At 53.8% G+C, this 20,509-nt stretch overlaps 1 protein-coding gene across 8 annotated transcripts in view; it reads right to left on the reverse strand.

Moving 5' to 3' along the window:
• The window catches only part of plekha6 (pleckstrin homology domain containing, family A member 6), a 344,270-nt gene that overhangs the window by 144,431 nt on the left and 179,330 nt on the right, over nt 1-20,509 (reverse strand). Inside the window, exon 1 of one of the 8 annotated variants that reach the window (XM_072563815.1) lies at nt 19,397-19,489. The exons of the other annotated variants lie outside the window; for them this stretch is intronic. The gene's annotated coding sequence lies outside the window, so the exon portion shown is untranslated. Of the gene's footprint in view, nt 1-19,396; nt 19,490-20,509 lie in introns of those variants that run through there. 8 annotated transcript variants of the gene reach the window in all.

Consider the following 20,509-nt stretch of genomic DNA (forward strand, 5'->3'; position numbering starts at 1 on the left):
GATCATGAAGGGTGCACAGATGATTGCTTGGTCTTCTTATAATCTCTGGTATATGTGGATGGCATTAACCACCAAATCACATGGATTGAGAGCCAGTGATGCAATCGGTTAATGTCACTCAGCCACTCAATGGTCTGGTTCTCTCCCTGTATAAGGTAACATCACACAAAAGCACCACCTCAGTAAAAACTTCATTTTAGAAAATGCATCACTCTGTGCAGCAGAAACCAGGGCAAATATACGGTGGCAGAATGATTGACTCATCACTGTGTGTTTGCTTTCATTAACTGTTTACACAAAACATTCGTCTTCCTCAATACAGAGGCAGACACAAGGTCGCTGTACTTTTCAAATGGGTGGCACCGCTGCCTATTCAATGGCCACCTTCCCTGATAACTTACGGAGTCGTACAGCATGGAAACAGACTCTTTGATCCAATTCATCCATGCTGACCAGACATCCCAATCTGACCTAGTCCCATTTGCCAGCATTTGGCCCAGATCCTTCTAAATCTTTCCTATTCCTGCACCCGTCCGGATGCTTTTAAAAATGTTGTAATTGCACCCACGTCTAACACTTCCTCTGGCAGCTCATTCCAAACACGCATCACTCTGTGTGAAAACACTACCCCTCAGGCCCTTTTTAAATCTTTCCCCCCTCACTTTAAACCTATGCTCTCTAGTTTTGGACAACCCCACCCTGGGAAAAAGACCATGGCTCTTCACTGTATCCATGCCCCTCATGATTTTATAAATCTCTGTAAGGTCACCTCTCAGGCTCCAACACTCTGGGGAAAAAAGCCCCAGCCTATTCAGCCTCTCCATATAAGTTAAACCCTCCAGTCCCAGCAACACCTTTGACAATCTTTGCTACACCCTCTCAAGTTTAACAACATTCTTCTTATAGCAGGGAGACTGGAACTGTATGCACAAAGTCCACTGCCATAGGATGTCACATGTGTCTGTCTTGTGAGATCCTTACACAACCCCTGTAGCCTGTTTACAAGTGCTCTGTGATATCTATGGGCCAAACAGGCCTTGTTTGTGCTGTATGACTCACTGCACATTTTTACATATATTCTCCAAAGACCATTAGCTGCTCTTTATAATCCTTGTGCATGTCTTCGTCTATACTTCAAGTCAAGTCGCCATAGTCCTACCAGACCATTGGACTACTGTCTCATTAGACAGAGATGACAAGTGGTGGTGATTTAACCTGAGGGCCACCACATCTCAGGTGAGGGAAGGGAGGTTGAGGAGGAGAGTCCTTTGTGGTAAATTCAGGCAGCGTAGGGGTTGAACCCATGCTGTCAGCGTCACATTGCTTCACAAACCAGCCATCCAGCCAACTGAGCTAAACCAATCTCCATTGTCAAAGGGGCCATTAGTGGGCGGCACGGTGGCACAGTGGTTAGCACTGCTGCCTCACAGCGCCGGAGACCCGGGTTCAATTCCCTGTGTGGAGTTTGCACGTTCTCCCCGTGTCTGCGTGGGTTTCCTCCGGGTGCTCCGGTTTCCTCCCATGGTCTAAAGATGTGCCGGTTAGGTGAATTGGCCACGCTAAATTGCCCGTAGTGTTAGGTAAGGGGTAAATGTAGGGGTCTGGGTGGGTTGCGCTTCGGTGGGTCGGTGTGGACTTGCTGGGCCGAAGGGCCTGTTTCCATGCTGTCATCTAATCTAATCTAATCACTTCCACGTAACTGAATTGGCACCTTGACCTGCGTGTCAGAGGTCAATGTAACCTGTGGTTCAAGACAAGAATGGGTCAGAGTGCCCATACAGTGACCTCGGTTGGTATGTGCCAGGCCTTCTCAGGAAGGAGACAAAATTAAGCAGGAGACAAAAATTCAGTTTTGCCGCAACAAGTTGAAAATTTCCTAGTCGGTTCAGGGAACCTTTCAGATAGACTGGGTTCCCCTCACCTCTTTTGCAGTCATTAACATGTGATGAATCTTCAGTCCACTGGAATTACGTTCACGGGCACAATCTGGTTCAGACGGTACATGAGGTGTCTATGTGGTGGAGCTGACCTCCTCCTCAAAGCTCTCGGGAATACAAAGTTACTTCGCTCCTGCTCAATCCAAGACACAGTTCTTTGCACAAATGCTGACAGGTTTTGGGGTGAACCCTCTCCTTGACAACCAACTCGGGACAATTCTCAGTCATATGCAGTCTGACTTGTCAGTGTTAAACCTGACATTATTACAGCGTGAAACATGATGGTCCAATAAGCCTAACCAAGCAAGACCTGACTAGGGCTGGAAAGCGAGGCTGCACTCAAATGAGGGCTAAACACAGCAAGCCATCTTTTGTGGCTGTGGCCTTATCCCTTCCATGCCTTTGGCAAAACGGTATGTCATCTCGTGGTTGTGATGAAAGGTCAGTGAGCTGATGGTGCATGAACTGTTGAGAGTTGTACTCCTCTTATTTTGAGAGTTTGGTACGTTGGCAGATGTGTGATGGACATTACCAGCGTCGTGCCAATTCTGCCACCTGGGTAACTGCAAAGGAGTGACAGATATTGATTGCACACGATGCACCTGACTCTTACCCAGACCGATTCCTGGGACAGCAGGACTGATGTAGGAAGAGCGACTGGAATGGTGAGGACGATCTTCACTGGAGTTGAAAAGAATGAGAGGGTATCTCGTATAAACCTATAAAATTCTAACAGGACTAGACAGGGTAAAACCAGGAAGGATGACCAATGATTGAAGGTAGATGTAGAAGCAGGGCTCACAGTTCTAAAGATACTGGGTAAGCCATTTAGGACTGAGCTGTCTTTACCCAGAGAGTGGGGAGCCTGTGGAATTCTCTGCCACAAAAAGGTAGTTAAGGCCAAAACATTGAATGTTTTCAAGAAGGAGTTAGATATAATTCTTAGGGCTAAAGAGATCAAAGAGCATGATCATGCTGAACGGCTCCTATATTCTATATTTAATCGATAGCTCTGTGCATTAGTATAGATGTATATCTGATGTATTGTTAGTGATATAAAATTGTACAGATCTGTCATGATGCAGCTCGGCATGAGTTCAGAAATTATACTAAATATAATAGGAGACATGATTTCATAAGTGTGTGCTATATGCAAGCCTAATTGTTATGTTTACCTATTTCAATAATAGGATATATAATCACATTATATAAATGTATACATATGTGTGCCATTAGCAACAAACCATAGTAACGTTCTTTACTGTACTAATCTCCTATTATATGCTCCGATAGTTTAATCAGCAACTTTGCATAAATAGTAAGCCTCCAAAAATATTTTAAATCACTTTGGGAGCATTTCAAAACAAACTCTTTTTCATAATGTGCATCATCAATCTCTACCACAGCTCACGCGAAACGGTCACACAGTCGGCTTTGCCCCGTTCGAGGGTTGGAATGAAGATTGATTTCTGCTGTCTCGGTCCCGTTCCCAGAGAACAGGAATGCCCAGAGGAAAACAAAACGGCTCTCGATTTCATTCAGCCCATATGCAGATGCCACATGTGGAAGATGGGAATGTCATCAGCGTATCCTTTCTGTCAATTGTTCCCGCATTCTCCACCGAATTGAAATGACCCTGCTGTGACTGCACAGAGGGGATGTGCAATCATAGAATGTCATGAAGAATCTCATCCAGTTACTCAACAGGACCTGCCACAGTGAAGAAGAACCTTCAAAACACTTCACAACATTTCTAAATCCCAACAGATAAGATTCTTGTTAGGACTATTCATCCAACTGTTGGCATTCAGAACATTCTTGTACACAAGCCTCAGAGATATAATATGAAAATGCAGCAAGCTATCATGAAAGCAAATATTATGTTATCCTATTTAATGGATGGAATCTTGATGTTTTACAATACCATAGTATCCAGCAGCAATCAACAGTGACCAGAAATTGATTTGGATTTGGTGTATACATACTGAGGCAACAAGAGCAGCTCTGAGGCTCGGGACACTGCAGCAAGTAATTCACCTCCTGACTCCCCAAAGCCTGTCCACCATCTACAAGGCACAAGTTAGCAGTGTGTTGGGACACTCCCCATTTGCCTGTTTGGGTGCAGCTCCACTAACACTCAAAAAGCTCAACACCATCCAGGACAAAGCAGCCACTTGATTGACACCACATCCACAAACTTTCATTGCATCACTGCCACTCAGTAGTAACAGGGCAGATCATCTACAAACAAAATAAAAACTGAAAGAACTGCGGATGCTGTAGCTCAGAAACAAAAACAGAAATTGCTGGAAAAGCTCAGCAGGTCTGAAAGCATCTGTGGAGAGAAATCAGAGTTAATGTTCCGGGTCAAGAGACCCTTCCTCAGGACTACCATCCACAAGATGCCAAGGCTCTAACGATTGCACCTACCAAACTCATGAACACTTCCAACCAGAAAGGCAGGGGCAGCAGGTAAATGGGAATACCATCGCCTGCAGTTCTTCTCAAGCCACTCACCATTCTGATTTGGAAAATATTGCTGTTCCTTCGACGCCGCTATGTCAAAGTCCTTTTACTCTGCTGCCTAACTGCATTAGGGGTGTGCTTACACCAAATGTACAACAGTGGTTCAGACAGGCAGCTCACCACCACCTTCTCAAGGGCAATAGGAATGGACAATAACTACTGGCCCAGTCAGCAACTCCCTCATCTCTTGAATGAATAAAAACCAAAATCTGACCTCGCTAACTGAACATCCTGAATGGTTAGAACAGACAGTGAGTGTTGGAAGGCTGTGTAATACATCACACGTACAGATAGGGTTAATGAGAAGAAGCAGAAAACTTGACCTTTTTTTTAAAACTACTCCTTATGCTTCCTGTCACTGAGGTCAATTGTTTCCCCCGATACCAGTTTTGCACGAGGCTATACATGGAACATGGGCCATTGATGGTGCAAAGCTCAGTTATTGGCCAGGCAACTCACGCACTGCAGAGAAGGAGCTTGTGTTAATTTACAACCTCTCCTCACATCTTCAGGAGATTTTAAAGTGCTTTATAACTCAGTTACTTTGGAAGCACAGTGACTGCTGATGGAGAAACAAATAAACAGTCTATTTACGTGGTAAAGAAGGTATACATCATGCTTGCTCTCATTGGTTGAAGTGGATATAAAAGTTAGCAAGTTATGTTGCAGCTGTATAAAACTTTAGTTAGGGCACATTTAGAGTACTGTGTGCAGTTCTGGGCACTGCACTTTTTGGGAAGGATTGGAGGCTCTGGAGAGGGTGCAAAAGTGAATTCCCAGCACGTTGAATTGATTGGAGTATTAGCTATGAGGGGAGGCTGAACAAACTTGAATTGTTTTTGCCAGAGTGTCGGAGGCTGAGGGGTGACTTGATTGAAGTATATAAAGTTATGAGAAACTTGGATTGGGTGGATAGATGGAGTCCTTTTCCCAAGGTAGAAATGTCAAATATTAGGGGCATAGGTTTAAGGTCAGAGGGAGAAAGTTTAATGGAGATGTGAGAGGAATGTTTTTTTAAACACAGGTGGTAGGTACCTGGAATGAATTGTCAGGAGAAGGGATCGAAGTAGATATGAGAGCAAAGTTTAAAAGGCATTTAGGCAGACACATGAACAGGCAAGGAATGGAGGGCTACAGGTCAGCTGTAGGTAGATGGGATTACTTTAGAATGGCACCATGGTCAGCACAGACATTGTGGCCTAAAGGGCCTGTTCGAGGTGTGTGTGTGTGTGTGTGTGTGTGTGTGTGTACGCGTGCGCGCGCGCGCGCAGGGGGTGAGGGGGTGTGGGGGTGTGTGTGGGAGGGAAGAGAGTGTGTGTGTGTGTGGGGGTGAGGGTGTGTGTGTGGGGGGGGGTGTGAGGGAGTGTGTGTGTGTGTGTGTGAGGGGTGAGGGAGTGTGTGTGATGGGTGAGGGAGTGTGTGTGATGGGTGAGGGAGTGTGTGTGAGGGAAGAGGGAGTGTGTGTGTGGGGGTCAGGGAGTGTGTGTGTGGGAGGGATGAGGGAGTGTGTGTGTGGGAGGGATGAGGGAATGTGTTTGGGGGGTGAGGGAGTGTGTGTGTGTGGGGGGAGAGGGAGTGTGTGTGTGTGGGGGGGGAGAGGGAGTGTGTGTGGGGGGGAGAGGGAGTGTGTGTGTGTGGGGGGGGAGAGGGAGTGTGTGTGTGTGTGTGGAGGGGACTGAGGGAGTGTGTGTGGGGGGGGTGAGGGAGCGTGTGTGGTGGGACTGAGTGAGTTTGTGTGGGGGGACTGAGGGAGTGTGTGTGGAGGTTGAGGGAGTGTGTGTGTATGTGGGGGAGGTGAGGGAGTGTGTGTGGGGGCTAAGGGAGTGTGTGTGGGGGGGTGAGGGAGTGTGTGTGTGTGGGGGGGGTAAGGGAGTGTGTGTGTGTGGGGGGGGTGTGAGAGAGAGTGTGTGTGGTTGGGGGGTGGGTGAGGGAGTGTGTGTGGAGGGGTGAGGGAGTGTGTGTCTGGGGGAGTGAGGGAGTGTATGTGTGTGTGTGTGGGGTGAGGGAGTGTGTTTGTGGGGGGTGAGGGAGTGTATTTGTGGTGGGCGAGGGAGTGTGTGGGGGGATGAGGGAGTGTGGGTGTGTGGGTGAGGGAGTGTGTGTGTGTGTATGTGTGGGGGGGTGAGGGAGTGTGTGTGTGGGGGGGTGAGGGAGTGTATGTGTGTGTGGGGGGGGGGTAAGGGAGTGTGTGTGGGGGGGGGGGTGTGAGAGAGAGTGTGTGTGGTTGGGGGGTGGGTGAGGGAGTGTGTGTAGAGGGGTGAGGGAGTGTATGTGTGTGTGGGGTGAGGGAGTGTGTTTGTGGGGGGTGAGGGAGTGTGTTTGTGGTGGGTGAGGGAGTGTGTGGGGGGATGAGGGAGTGTGTGTGGGGGTTGAGGGAGTGTGTGTGTATGTCGGGGAGGTGAGGGAGTGTGTGTGTGTGTGTGGGGGGGGGTGAGGGGTGAGGGAGTGTGTGTGTGTGGGGGGGTGAGGGAGTGTATGTGTGTGTGTGTCGGGTGAGGGAGTGTATTTGTGGGGGGTGAGGGAGTGTGTTTGTGGGGGGTGAGGGAGTGTGTGTGAGTGTGGGGTGAGGGAGTGTGTGTGGGGGGGTGAGGGAGTGTGTGTGGGGGGGGTGAGGGAGTGTGTGTGTGGGTGGGGGAGTGTGTGTGTGTGTGTGCGGGAGGCATGAGGGAGTGTGTGTTTGGGGGGATGAGAGTGTATGTGTGGTGGGTGTGAGGGAGTATGTGTGTGGGGGGGTGAGGGAGTGTGTGGGGGGACTGAGGGAGTGTGTGTGGGGGTTGAGGGTGTGTGTGTGTATGTGGGTGGATGTGACGGAGTGTGTGTGGGGGGGTGAGGGAGTGTGTGTGTGGGGGGGGAGGGGTGAGGGAGTGTGTGTGTGGGGGGGTGTGTGTGTGAGGGAGTGTGTGTGGTGGGGGGGTGGATGAGGGAGTGTGTGTGAGGGAGGTGAGGGAGTGTGTGTGTGAGGGGGGTAAGGGAGTGTGTGTGTGTGTGGGGTGGGTGTGAGGGAGTGTGTTGGTTGGGGTGGGTTGGTGAGGGAGTGTGTGTGTGGGGGGTGAGGGAGTGTGTGTGTGGGGTGAGGGAGTTTGTGTGAGTGGGAGGGATGAGGGAGTGTGTGTGGGGTGGGTGAGGGAGTGTGTGTGTGGGGGGGGTGGGGGAGTGTGTGTGTGTGTGGGGGGTGAGAGTGTGTGTGTGGGGGAGGTGAGAGTGTGTGTGTGGGGGAGGTGAGAGTGTGTGTGTGGGGGGGGGTGAGGGAGTGTGTGTGTGGGGGCGGTGAGGGAGTGTGTGTGTGTGGGGGCGGTGAGGGAGTGTGTGTGTGTGGGGGGTGAGGGAGCATGTGTGTGTGGGGGGGGTGAGGGAGTGTGTGTGTGTGGGGGGTGAGGGAGCATGTGTGTGTGTGGGGGGGGTGAGGGAGTGTGTGTGTGGGGGGTGAGGGAGTGTGTGTGTGTGGGGGGTGAGGGAGTGTGTGTGTGTGCGGGTTGAGGGAGCATGTGTGGGGTGAGGGAGTGTGTGTGTGTGGGGTGAGGGAGTGTGTGGGGGGGGTGAGGGAGTGTGTGTGGGGGGGAAGAGGGGGTGTGTGTGTGTGGGGGGAGAGGGACTGTGTGCGTGTGGGGTTAGGGTGTGTGTGTGGGGGGAGTGTGAGTGTGTGGGTGGAGAGGGAGTGTGTGTGTGTGTGTGTGGGGGGACTGAGGGAGTGTGTGTGGGGGGGTGAGGGAGTGTCTGTGTGTGTGTGGGGGGGGACTGAGGGAGTGTGTGTGGGGGGGTGAGGGAGTGTGTGTGGGGGGACTGAGGGAGTTTGTGTGGGGGGACTGAGGGAGTTTGTGTGGGGGGACTGAGGGAGTTTGTGTGGGGGGACTGAGGGAGTTTGTGTGGGGGGACTGAGGGAGTCTGTGTGGGGGTTGAGGGAGTGTGTGTGTATGTGGGGGAGGTGAGGGAGTGTGTGTGGGGGGTGAGGGAGTGTGTGTGGTGGGACTGAGGGAATTTGTGTGGGGGGACTGAGGACGCTTGTGTGGGGGGACTGAGGGAGTGTGTGTGGGGGTTGAGGGAGTGTGTGTGTATGTGGGGGAGGTGAGGGAGTGTGTGTGGGGGGGTGACGGAGTGTGTGTGGGGCGGTGAGGGAGTGTGTGTGTGTGGGGGGGGGTGAGAGAGTGTGTGTGTGGGGGGGCGTGAGGGAGTGTGTGTGTGGGGGGGTAAGGGAGTGTGTGTGGTTGGGGGATGGGTGAGGGAGTGTGTGTGGGGGGTGAGGGTGTGTGTGTGTGTGGGGTGAGGGAGGGTGTTTGTGGTGGGTGAGGGAGTGTGTGTGTGTGGGGTGAGGGAGTGTGTGGGGGGGTGAGGGAATGTGTGTGAGTGTTGGGTGAGGGAGTGTGTGGGGGGGGTGAGGAAGTGTGTGTGGAGGGGGAGAGGGTGTGTGTGTGTGGGGGGAAAGGGAGTGTGTGTGGCGGGGAGAGGGAGTGGTTGTGTGGGGGAGACGGAGTGTGTGTGTGTGTGGGGGGGGTGAGGGAGTGTGTGTGGTGGGACTGAGGGAGTTTGTGTGGGGGGACTGAGGGAGTGTGTGTGGAGGTTGAGGGAGTGTGTGTGTATGTGGGGGAGGTGAGGGAGTGTGTGTGGGGGGTGAGGGGTGTGTGTGGGGTGGTGAAGGAGTGTGTGTGTGTGGGGGGTGGGGGGGTGAGGGAGTGTGTGTGGGGGGGTGAGATTGTGTGTGTTTGGGGGGGTGAGAGTGTATGTGTGGGGGGGGTGAGGGGAGTGTGTGAGGGGACTGAGGGAGTGTGTGTGGGGGGTGGGGGGGAGGGGGGGGGGGGGAGGGGGGGGGGGGGGGTGTGGGGGTTGAGGGAGTGTGTGTGTATGTCGGGGAGGTGAGGGAGTGTGTGTGAGGGGTGAGGGAGTGTGTGTGTGGGGTGGGAGAGGTGAGAGAGGGTGTGTGTGTGGGGGGGGGGTGTGTGAGGGAGTATGTGTGTGTGTGGGGGGGTGAGGGAGTGTATGAGTGTGTGTGGGGTGAGGGTGTATGTTTGTGGGGGGTGAGGGAGTGTGTTTGTGGTGGGTGAGGGAGTGTGTGTGAGTGTGGGGTGAGGGAGTGTGTGTTGGGGGGGTGAGGGAGTGTGTGTGTGGGTGGGGGAGTGTGTGTGTGTGTGCGGGAGGGATGAGGGAGTGTGTGTTTGGGGGGGTGAGAGTGTACGTGTGGTGGGGGTGAGGGAGTATGTGTGCGGGGGGGGGTGAGGGAGTGTGTGGGGGGACTGAGGGAGTGTGTTTGGGGGTTGAGGGAGTGTGTGTGTATGTGGGGGAGGTGAGGGAGTGTGTGTGGGGGGGTGAGGGAGTGTGTGTGTGGGTGTGTGTGTGTGTGGGGGGGTGTGTGTGAGGGAGTGTGTGTGGTGGGGGGGTGGGTGAGGGAGTGTGTGTGAGGGGGGTGAGTGAGTGTGTGTGAGAGGGGGGTAAGGGAGTGTATGTGTGTGTGGGGTGGGTGTGAGGGAGTGTGTTGGTTGGGGTGGGTCGGTGAGGGAGTGTGTGTGTGGGGGGGTGAGGGAGTGTGTGTGTGGAGGGGTGAGGGAGTGTATGTGTGTGTGTGTGTGTAGGGTGAGGGAGTGTGTGGGGTGAGGGAGTTTGTGTGAGTGGGAGGGATGAGGGAGTGTGTGTGGGGGGGGGAAGAGGGTGTGTGTGTGTGGGGGGGGAGAGGGACTGTGTGCGTGTGGGGTTAGGGTGTGAGTGTGTGGGGGGAGTGTGAGTGTGTGGGTGGAGAGGGAGTGGGTGTGTGTGGAGGGGGAGAGGGAGTGTGTGTGTGTGTGTGGGGGGAGAGGGAGTGTGTGTGTGTGTGGGGGGAGAGGGAGTGTGTGTGTGTGGGGGGAGAGGGAGTGTGTGTGTGTGGGGGGGGAGAGGGAGTGTGTGTGTGTGGGGGGAGAGGGAGTGTCTGTGTGTGTGGGGGGGGGGACTGAGGGAGTGTGTGTGGTGGGACTAAGGGAGTTTGTGTGGGGGGACTGAGGGAGTTTGTGTGGAGGTTGAGGGAGTGTGTGTGTATGTGGGGGAGGTGAGGGAGTGTGTGTGGGGGGTGAAAGAGTGTGTGTGTGGGGTGGTGAGGGAGTGTGTGTGTGGGGGGGTGAGGGATTGTGTGTGGGGGGGGTGAGGGAGTGTGTGTTTGGGGGGGGTGAGGGAGTGTGTGTTTGGGGGGTGAGAGTGTGTGTTTGGGGGGGTGAGAGTGTATGTGTGGGGGGTGAGGGAGTGTGTAGGGGGACTGAGGGAGTGTGTGTGGGGGTTGAGGGAGTGTGTGTGTATGTTGGGGAGGTGAGGGAGTGTGTGTGGGGGGGTGAGGGAGTGTGTGTGTGGGGGGGGGAGAGGTGAGGGAGTGTGTGTGTGTGGGGGGGGTGTGTGTGTGAGGGAGTATGTGTGTGTGGGGGGGTGAGGGAGTGTATGTGTGTGTGTGGGGTGAGGGAGTGTGTTTGTGGGGGGGTGAGGGAGTGTGTTTGTGGTGGGTGAGGGAGTGTGTGTGAGTGTGGGGTGAGGGAGTGTGTGTGTGGGTGAGGGAGTGTGTGTGTGCGGGAGGGATGAGGGAGTGTGTGTTTGGGGGGGTGAGGGAGTGTATGTGTGGTGGGGGTGAGGGAGTATGTGTGTAGGGGGGTGAGAGTGTATGTGTGGGGGGGGTGAGGGAGTGTGTTGTGGGGGGACTGAGGGAGTGTGTGTTGGGGTTGAGGGAGTGTGTGTGTGTGGGGTGAGGGAGTGTGTGTGAGGGGGAAGAGGGGGTGTGTGTGTTGGGGGGGAGAGGGACTGTGTGCATGTGGGGTTAGGGTGTGTGTGTGTGGGGGGAGTGTGAGTGTGTGGGTGGAGAGGGAGTGTGTGTGTGTGTGTGGGGGGGAGAGGGAGTGTGTGTGTGTGGAGGGGGAGAGGGAGTGTCTGTGTGTGTGTGTGGGGAAGAGGGAGTGTGTGTGTGGGGGGGGAGAGGGAGTGTCTGTGTGTGTGTGGGGGGGGACTGAGGGAGTGTGTGTGGGGGTTGAGGGAGTGTGTGTGGTGGGACTGAGGGAGTTTGTGTGGGGGGACTGAGGGAGTTTGTGTGGGGGGACTGAGGGAGTGTGTGGGGGGGTTGAGGGAGTGTGTGTGTATGTGGGGGAGGTGAGGGAGTGTGTGTGGGGGGTGAGGGAGTGTGTGTGGTGGGACTGAGGGAATTTGTGTGGGGGGACTGAGGACGTTTGTGTGGGGGGACTGAGGGAGTGTGTGTGGGGGTTGATGGAGGGTGTGTGTATGTGGGGGAGGTGAGAGAGTGTGTGCGGGGGGGAGAGGGGGTGTGTGGGGGCGGTGAGGGAGTGTGTGTGTGGGGGGGATAAGGGAGTGTGTGTGTGTGGGGGGGGGTATGAGGGAGTGTGTGTGGTTGTGGGGGGGTGGGTGAGGGAGTGTGTGTGTTTGTGGAGGACTGAGGGAGTGTGTGGGGGTTGAGGGAGTGTGTTGTGTGGGGGAGGTGAGGGAGTGTGTTGGGGGGTGAGGGAGTGTGTGTGTGGGGGGGGGGGTGAGAGAGTGTGTGTGTGTGTGGGGGGCGTGAGGGAGTGTGTGTGTGGGGGTTATGGGAGTGTGTGTGTGGGGGGGGGGTGGAGGGAGTGTGTGTGTGGGGGGATGGGTGAGGGAGTGTGTGTGGGGGGTGAAGGGGTGTAGTGTGGGGGGGCTGACGGAGTGGTATTGTGTGTGTGTGTGGGGTGAGGGAGGGTGTTTGTGGGGAGGTGAGGGAGTGTGTTTGTGGTGAGTGAGGAGTGTGGTGTGGGGGTGTGGGGTGAGGGAGGTGTGGGGGGGGGGGTGGGAAGTGTGTGTGGAGGGGGGGAGGGTGTGTGGTGTGTGGGGGGGGGGAGAGGGAGGTGTGTGTGGGGGAGAGGGAGTGTGTGTGTGTGTGTGTGGAGAGGACTGAGGGAGTGTGTGTGGGGGGGTGAGGGAGTGTGTGTGTGTGGGGGGGGAGAGGTGAGGGAGTGTGTGTGTGGGGGGGGGTGTGTGTGTGAGGGAGTATGTGTGTGTGGGGGGGTGAGGGAGTGTATGTGTGTGTGTGTGGGGTGAGGGAGTGTGTGTGGGGGGGTGAGGGAGTGTGTTTGTGATGGGTGAGGGAGTGGTGTGTGAGTGTGGGGGTGGGGAGCGTGTTGTGTGGGTGAGGGAGTGTGTGTGTGTTGTGCGGGAGGGATGAGGGGTGTGTGTTTGGGTGGGGGGTGTGTGGGGGGGGGAGTGTAGTGTGTGTGTGGTGGTGGGTGGGTGTGGGTGTGTGTGTGTGTGGGGGGGTGAGGAGTGTGTGTGTGTTGGTGTGAGTGTGTGTGGTTGAGGGAGTGTTTGGGTTGGGGGGAGTGTGTGTGTGTGTGTGTGTGTGTGTGTGTGTGGGGGGGGGGGGAGAGAGTGTGTGTGTGTGTGTGTGTGGGGGCGTGAGGGAGTGTGTGTGTGTGGGGGGGGTAAGGGAGTGTGTGTGTGTGGGTGGGGGTGTGAGGGAGTGTTTGTGGTTGGGGGGATGGGTGAGGGAGTGTGTGTGGGGGGTGAAGGGGTGTGGGGGGTGAAGGGGTGTGTGTGTGTGGGGGGAGTGACGGAGTGTATGTGTGTGTGTGTGGGGTGAGGGAGGGTGTTTGTGGGGGGTGAGGGAGTGTGTTTCTGGTGGGTGAGGGAGTGTGTGTGAGTGTGGGGTGAGGGAGTGTGTGGGGGGGGTGAGGAAGTGTGTGTGGAGGGGGAGAGGGAGTGTGTGTGTGGAGGGGTGAGGGAGTGTATGTGTGTGTGTGTAGGGTGAGGGAGTGTGTGGGGTGAGGGAGTTTGTGTGAGTGGGAGGGATGAGGGAGTGTGTGTGGGGGGGGGAAGAGGGTGTGTGTGTGTGGGGGGGGAGAGGGACTGTGTGCGTGTGGGGTTAGGGTGTGAGTGTGTGGGGGGAGTGTGAGTGTGTGGGTGGAGAGGGAGTGGGTGTGTGTGTGGGGGGAGAGGGAGTGTGTGTGTGTGGGGGGAGAGGGAGTGTGTGTGTGTGTGGGGGGAGAGGGAGTGTGTGTGTGTGGGGGGAGAGGGAGTGTCTGTGTCTGTGTGGGGGGGGGACTGAGGGAGTGTGTGTGGTGGGACTAAGGGAGTTTGTGTGGGGGGACTGAGGGAGTTTGTGTGGGGGGACTGAGGGAGTGTGTGTGGGGGTTGAGGGAGTGTGTGTGTATGTGGGGGAGGTGAGAGAGTGTGTGGGGTGGTGAGGGAGTGTGTGTGGGGCGGTGAGGGAGTGTGTGTGTGGGGGGATAAGGGAGTGTGTGTGTGTGTGTGTGGGGGGGGGGTGAGGGAGTGTGTGTGGTTGGGGGGGTGGGTGAGGGAGTGTGTGTGTGGGGGTGGACTGAGGGAGTGTGTGTGGGGGTTGAGGGAGTGTGTGTGTATGTGGGGGAGGTGAGGGAGTGTGTGTGTGTGTGGGGGTGGGGTGAGAGAGAGTGTGTGTGTGGGGGGGGGCGTGAGGAAGTGTGTGTGTGTGGGGGGGTAAGGGAGTGTGTGTGTGTGGGGGGGGTAAGGGAGTGTGTGGGGATGGGGGGGTAAGGGAGTGTGTGTGTGTGGGGGGGGGGTAAGGGAGTGTGTGTGTGGGGGGATGGGTGAGGGAGTGAGTGTGGGGGGTGAAGGGGTGTGTGTGTGTGGGGGGGTGACGGAGTGTTTGTGTGTGTGGGGGGTGAGGGAGGGCGTTTGTGGGGGTGAGGGAGTGTGTTTGTGGTGGGTGAGGGAGTGTGTGTGAGTGTGGGGTGAGGGAGTGTGTGGGGGGGTGAGGGAGTGTGTGTGAGTGTGGGGTGAGGGAGTGTGTGTGTGGGTGAGGGAGTGTGTGTGTGTGTGCGGGAGGGATGAGGGAGTGTGTGTTTGGGGGGGTGAGGGAGTGTGTGTTTGGGGGGGTGAGAGTGTATGTGTGGTGGGGGTGAGGGAGTATGTGTGTAGGGGGGTGAGAGTGTATGTGTGGGGGGGGTGAGGGAGTGTGTTGTGGGGGGACTGAGGGAGTTTGTGTGGGGGGACTGAGGGAGTGTGTGTGGAGGTTGAGGGAGTGTGTGTGTATGTGGGGGAGGTGAGGGAGTGTGTGTGGGGGGTGAGGGGTGTGTGTGGGGTGGTGAGGGAGTGTGTGTGTGTGTGTGTGTGTGTGTGTCGGGGGGGGCGGGGTGAGGGTGTGTGTGTGGCGGGGGGGTGAGAGAGTGTGTGTGTGTGTGTGTGTGTGTGGGGGCGTGAGGGAGTGTGTGTGTGTGGGGGGGGTAAGGGAGTGTGTGTGTGTGGGTGGGGGTGTGAGGGAGTGTTTGTGGTTGGGGGGATGGGTGAGGGAGTGTGTGTGGGGGGTGAAGGGGTGTGGGGGGTGAAGGGGTGTGTGTGTGTGGGGGGGGGTGACGGAGTGTATGTGTGTGTGTGTGGGGTGAGGGAGGGTGTTTGTGGGGGGTGAGGGAGTGTGTTTCTGGTGGGTGAGGGAGTGTGTGTGAGTGTGGGGTGAGGGAGTGTGTGGGGGGGGTGAGGAAGTGTGTGTGGAGGGGGAGAGGGTGTGTGTGTGTGTGGGGGGGGAGAGGGAGTGTGTGTGGGGCGGAGAGGGAGTGTGTGTGTGTTTGTGGGGGGGAGAGGGAGTGTGTGTGTGTGTGTGTGTGTGTGTGTGTGTGAGAGGACTGAGGGAGTGTGTGTGGGGGGGTGAGGGAGTGTGTGTGGAGGTTGAGGGAGTGTGTGTGTATGTGGGGGAGGTGAGGGAGTGTGTGTGGGGGTGAGGGGTGTGTGTGGGGTGGTGAGGGAGTATGTGTGTGGGGGGGTGAGGGAATGTGTGTGTGGGGGGGTGAGGGAATGTGTGTGGGGGGGGTGAAGGAGTGTGTTTGGGGGGGGTGAGGGAGTGTGTGTTTGGGGGTTGAGGAAGTGTGTGTGCATGTCGGAGAGGTGAGGGAGTGTGTGTGGGGGGGGTGAGGGAGTGTGTGTGTGTGGGGGGGAGAGGTGAGGGAGTGTGTGTTTGGGGGGGGTGTGTGTGTGTGAGGGAGTATGTGTGTGTGGGGGGTGAGGGCGTGTATGTGTGTGTGTGGGGTGAGGGAGTGTGTTTGTGGGGGGTGAGGGAGTGTGTGTGAGTGTGGGGTGAGGGAGTGTGTGTGAGTGTGGGGTGAGGGAGTGTGTTTGTGGGGGGTGAGGGAGTGTGTGTGAGTGTGGGGTGAGGGAGTGTGTGTGTGTGCGGGAGGGATGAGGGAGTGTGTGTTTGGGGGGGGTGAGGGAGTGTGTGTTTGGGGGGGTGAGAGTGTATGTGTGGTGGGGGTGAGGGAGTATGTGTGCGGGGGGGGGTGAGGGAGTGTGTGTGTGTGCGGGAGGGATGAGGGAGTGTGTGTTTGGGGGGGTGAGGGAGTGTGTGTTTGGGGGGGGTGAGAGTGTATGTGTGGTGGGGGTGAGGGAGTATGTGTGTAGGGGGGTGAGAGTGTATGTGTGGGGGGGTGAGGGAGTGTGTTGTGGGGGGACTGAGGGAGTGTGTGTGGGGGTTGAGGGAGTGTGTGTGTATGTGGGGGGAGGTGCGGGAGTGTGTGTGGGGGTTGAGGGAGTGTGTGTGTATGTGGGGGGAGGTGCGGGAGTGTGTGTGGGGGGTGAGGCAGCGTGTGTGTGTGGGGGGGGAGTGGTGAGGGAGTGTGTGTGTGTGTGGGGGGGTGTGTGTGTGGTGGGAGAGTGGGTGAGGGAGTGTGTGGGGGGAAGAGAGAGTATGTGTGTGCGGGGGACTGGGGGAGTTTGTGTGGGGGGATTGAGGGAGTGTGTGTGGGGGTTGAGGGTATGTGTGTGTGTTTGTGTGTGGGGGGGGTGAGGGAGTGTGTATGGGGGGTGAGGGAGTATGTGTGGGGGGGTGAGGGTGTGTGTGTGTGTGGGGGGGGTGAGGGAGTGTGTGTGGGGGGGGGTGAGGGAGTGTGTGTGTGTGTGTGGGGGCGAGGTGAGGGAGTGTATGTGTCTGTGTGTGTGTGTGTGGTTGGGGGGTGGGGTGACAGAGTGTGTGTGTGTTCCTGTGCTGTAGTGTTCTATGTTTCATGTGCTATGCACAGCAAGATCCTGATATCCTACAATGAGTAAAATCCTGACTAACATTTTTCCCTCAACCACTACCAACTCATCTCACTGCCATTATTGGGATCCTGCTATGGAGAAGTTGTCTGCCCTTTTATTACAGGGGACAATATATATTTAATTACGAGGCCAGGATTAGAGAGTGATAAACATCTTGGGGGCGTATAAGGCTGGAAGAGCTTTCAGAGATAGGGAGGGGCAAAGCTACGGAGAGATATAGAAACCAAGGATGGGAATTTAAAATCACGATGTGGCTTGACTGAGAGGCAATGGAGGACAGTGAGCCACTGAGGAATAGAGTTTGCTGCAGATCAAGAGGCAGCAAGGCTCTAGGTGGTTTCCACTTCACATGGGGAATGAATGAGGGACAGCAGCCAGGAGAAGGTGAGAGAAGTTAAGGGGAGGCAATGGCCTAGTGGTATTATCACTGGACTGTTAAACCAGAGATGAAAATGTGTTGCTGGAAAAGCGCAGCAGGTCAGGCAGATTCCAAGGAGCAGGAGAATCGACATTTCGGGTATGAGCCCTTCTTTAGGAATCTGAAGAAGAGACCCAGGTAATGTTCTGGGACCTGGGCTTGATTCCAACCATGGCAGATGGTAGAGTTTGAATTCAATAAAAATTTCAAATTAAGCGTCTAATTATGACCAAGAAACCATTGCCAATTGTTGGGGAAGAAATCCATTTGGTTCAATAATGCCCTTTAGGGAAGGAAACTGCCATCCTTATCTGGTCTGGCTTACACATGACTCCAGATCCACTGCAATGTGGTTGACTTTTAACTACCCTCCATGTAATTAGGGATGGGCAATAAATGCTGGGACACCCCCTCATCCCATGAATGAATGTTTTAAAAGTTGAAGCAAGAAGTACAAAGTCATTCACAAGGGTTTCTAGCAGCAGAGACAGGGCCAACGTCGGGTGATGTTACATTAGTGGAGGTACCTTAGGCAACCTTAGTGATTGTGATAAAAACCCAGCAAATTCAAGGTTTATAGATAATCATCAGCAATCCTTACAAACATCAAGGAATGAAATTAACTCAGAGACAAGTTATTTAATATTTAGATTCCCTTCAGGGTGGAAACAGGTCCTTCGGCCCAATAAGTCCACACTGATGCTCCAAAGAGTATCCCATCCAAAACCCATTCCCCATTACTCTACATTTACCCCTGACTAATTATGGACAATTTAGCATGGCCAGTTCACCTAACCTGCACATCTTTGGATTATGAGAGGAAACTAGAGCACCTGGAGGAAACCCACACAGACATGGGGAGAATGTGCAAACTCTACTCAGGCAGTCGTCCGAGGCTGGAATCGAACGCGGGTCCCTGGCGCTGTGAGGCAGCGTTGCCAAGCACTGAGCCACTATTATCTGCACCAGGCAAGAATTTTAATGACTGGACAGGGTATGAATTACAATCAGCCACGTAGCCTACCCATCACAAATCAACAAGATTAATTGTAGAGAAAAGGTTCATTCTATGTTTCCATTATTTACACACAAAGGCCAAATGGTCATCTCCTCTTAATGTACCACTTATAATAATGGGATCACACAGTTAATCTGCTCTGTATGATTATATCTTGATATAAAATGTAGGTGATAAAACCTTAAAAGTTCAAGTCAGCAAACTGCTCATAAAAAGACTTAGAGCACCATTACCTCAGTATTAAGGTGTTTTACAATTGAGTAAGCGTATTTTGAAGTGCAGCAATTGTTTTCATACAGAAAACACAGAACTGATTTGCACACGCCAAGTACCACCAAGCAGCAAAATGTTAAATGATTGATGGTCTTTTTTGAACTGGCGGACAAGGATAAAAACTGACAGGGCAACGGGGAACAACTCCCCTGTATTTCTACCAAACAGCAACATGGGATCTTTTACACCCACTTGTAGGAGAAGATAGTAATATAATGCCTCATCTGAAGGATGACTCCCATGTTAATGCAACACTCCCTCAATATGAGGCACCTTGTGTTAATGCAGCACTCCCCCAGTATGAGGTACCTTGTGCTAATGCAGCACTCCCTCAGCATGAGGTATCTTGTGCTAATGCAGCATTCCCTCAGAATGAGGCACCTTGTGCTAATGCAGCACTCCCTCAATATGAGGTACCTTGTGCTAATGCAGCACTCCCCCAGTATGAGGTATCTCGTGCCAATGCAGCACTCCCTCAGTATGAGGTACCTTGTGCTAATGCAGCACTCCCTCAGCATGAGGTATCTTGTGCTAATGCAGCACTCCCCCAGTATGAGGTATCTTGCGCTAATGCAGCACTCCCTCAGAATGAGGTACCTTGTGCTAATGCAGCACTCCCTCAGAATGAGGTATCTTGTGCTAATGCAGCACTCCCCCAGTATGAGGTATCTTGTGCTAATGCAGCACTCCCTCAGTATGAGGTACCTTGTGTTAATGCAGAACTCTCTTAGTATGAAGTGCATTGCGTACACTCCCAGTTTAGACTTTGTCAATCCCTCAAGTGAAGCCTGAACCCACCATCTTTGAACCCATAGCAAACATTCCCTCTTCACCAATGAGGAATTGGTATTTCTGGACAACCTTTCAAAGTAACGTATTCCATTTGCAACACAGCATTATGTCTCCCTGCGTAGCCAGTACAGTTAAAAACAATGCTTACATTTTCCGCTGTTAAAATGATAGACTAATAGATAACACTAACAGCGGCAGGTGTGCGTCGCACATAGCCAATCTCACACCAATTGTCCATCTGTCTGGTTAAGCTGTTGGTTCCAGCTCCATTTGTCCCCAACTGGTTTAATTGGGACTCTGTGGGTCACCAATACTTCAGGCTCTTTCAAGAAACAAGGAAACTGAGCTCCATCAAGATGGATAAGACAATAAACCTTGTACAACAACAGAGAAGCAAGGAAGAGATACTCAAGGTGGGAGCACTGCCAGAAACGTCAGTCCCCTTGGCTTTCTACTCACCACAGCTTATCCCTGCCTTGTAGTTATGAGAAATGAAGACTGCAGCAAAACAGACAAAGGGGAGAGAGAGGACGACAGCACAATCAGTCCAACCTCCTCCTAACAGAATAGGGTAATAAACAACAAAATCTGCCCTTAGTCACAAAAAGAAAAACAACCATGTTGCAACACAGATCGCTTCTGAGAAAACATCTGCTGATCTGAATTCTTTAATTTGAATAACTGAGGCATGTCTCATCAGTGAGAGAGGCAGAGCTGTGAGTAGCATGACACTGAAATGTCAAAACATTCCAGCCAGGGTGTGGAGATCTGGGTGTGGAAGTTTACACTTATATATCCAAGGCATCACCAAATTGCAAGGACGCTTTCTTCTTGTTTTGGCTTATTTTCTTCCATCCAATCTAATCTCAAGTCAGTCACTTTTGATTTAGAAGGTGCATGTTCAAGTCCCTCGAAGGACCTTACACATTATCTCAGCTAACTCTCCAGCACTAAGAGGGTCTGCTGCACTTTGTATTTAACCACCTTTTGGAAGAGACAATAAACCAAAATCTTTATCTCGTTCCTGCCTACTTCCTTGTACATCTCTCCCATCCTCACCACAAACCACCCCCACCCCAAAGCTCGGACCAACCAACTTCCTTCACCCAAAATCTGAAAGTTGCTGTTATGTGTCAGTCTTCCCATCTGGATTAATTTCTCCATTCACTGGGGGAGCTGTGACCTTTGTGAACAGCTGCTTTACTGTACCCATCACATGGTCCATGGGTTGACCAGTATAGAATCATAGAATCCCTAATGTGTGGAAACAGGCCATTCGGCCAAACAAGTCCACATCAACCCTCTGAAGAGTAACTGACGCAGACCCATTCCTCAATCTTATTACTCTACATTTCCTGACTAATGCACCTAACCTACATAGCCCAGAACACTATGGACAACTTACCATGGCCAATCTACCTAACCTATGCATCTTTGGACTGTGGGAGGAAATCAGAGCACCTGAAGGAAACCCACACAGACACGGGGAGAATGTGCAAACTCCACACAGTTGCCCGAGGCTGGAATTACACCCTGGTCTCTGCTGCTTGTGTGAGGCAGCAGTGCTAACCA

The sequence above is a fragment of the Chiloscyllium punctatum genome, chromosome 45 (genome assembly GCF_047496795.1).
Source record: "Chiloscyllium punctatum isolate Juve2018m chromosome 45, sChiPun1.3, whole genome shotgun sequence".
In the NCBI taxonomy this organism is placed as follows: Eukaryota; Metazoa; Chordata; class Chondrichthyes; order Orectolobiformes; family Hemiscylliidae; genus Chiloscyllium; species Chiloscyllium punctatum.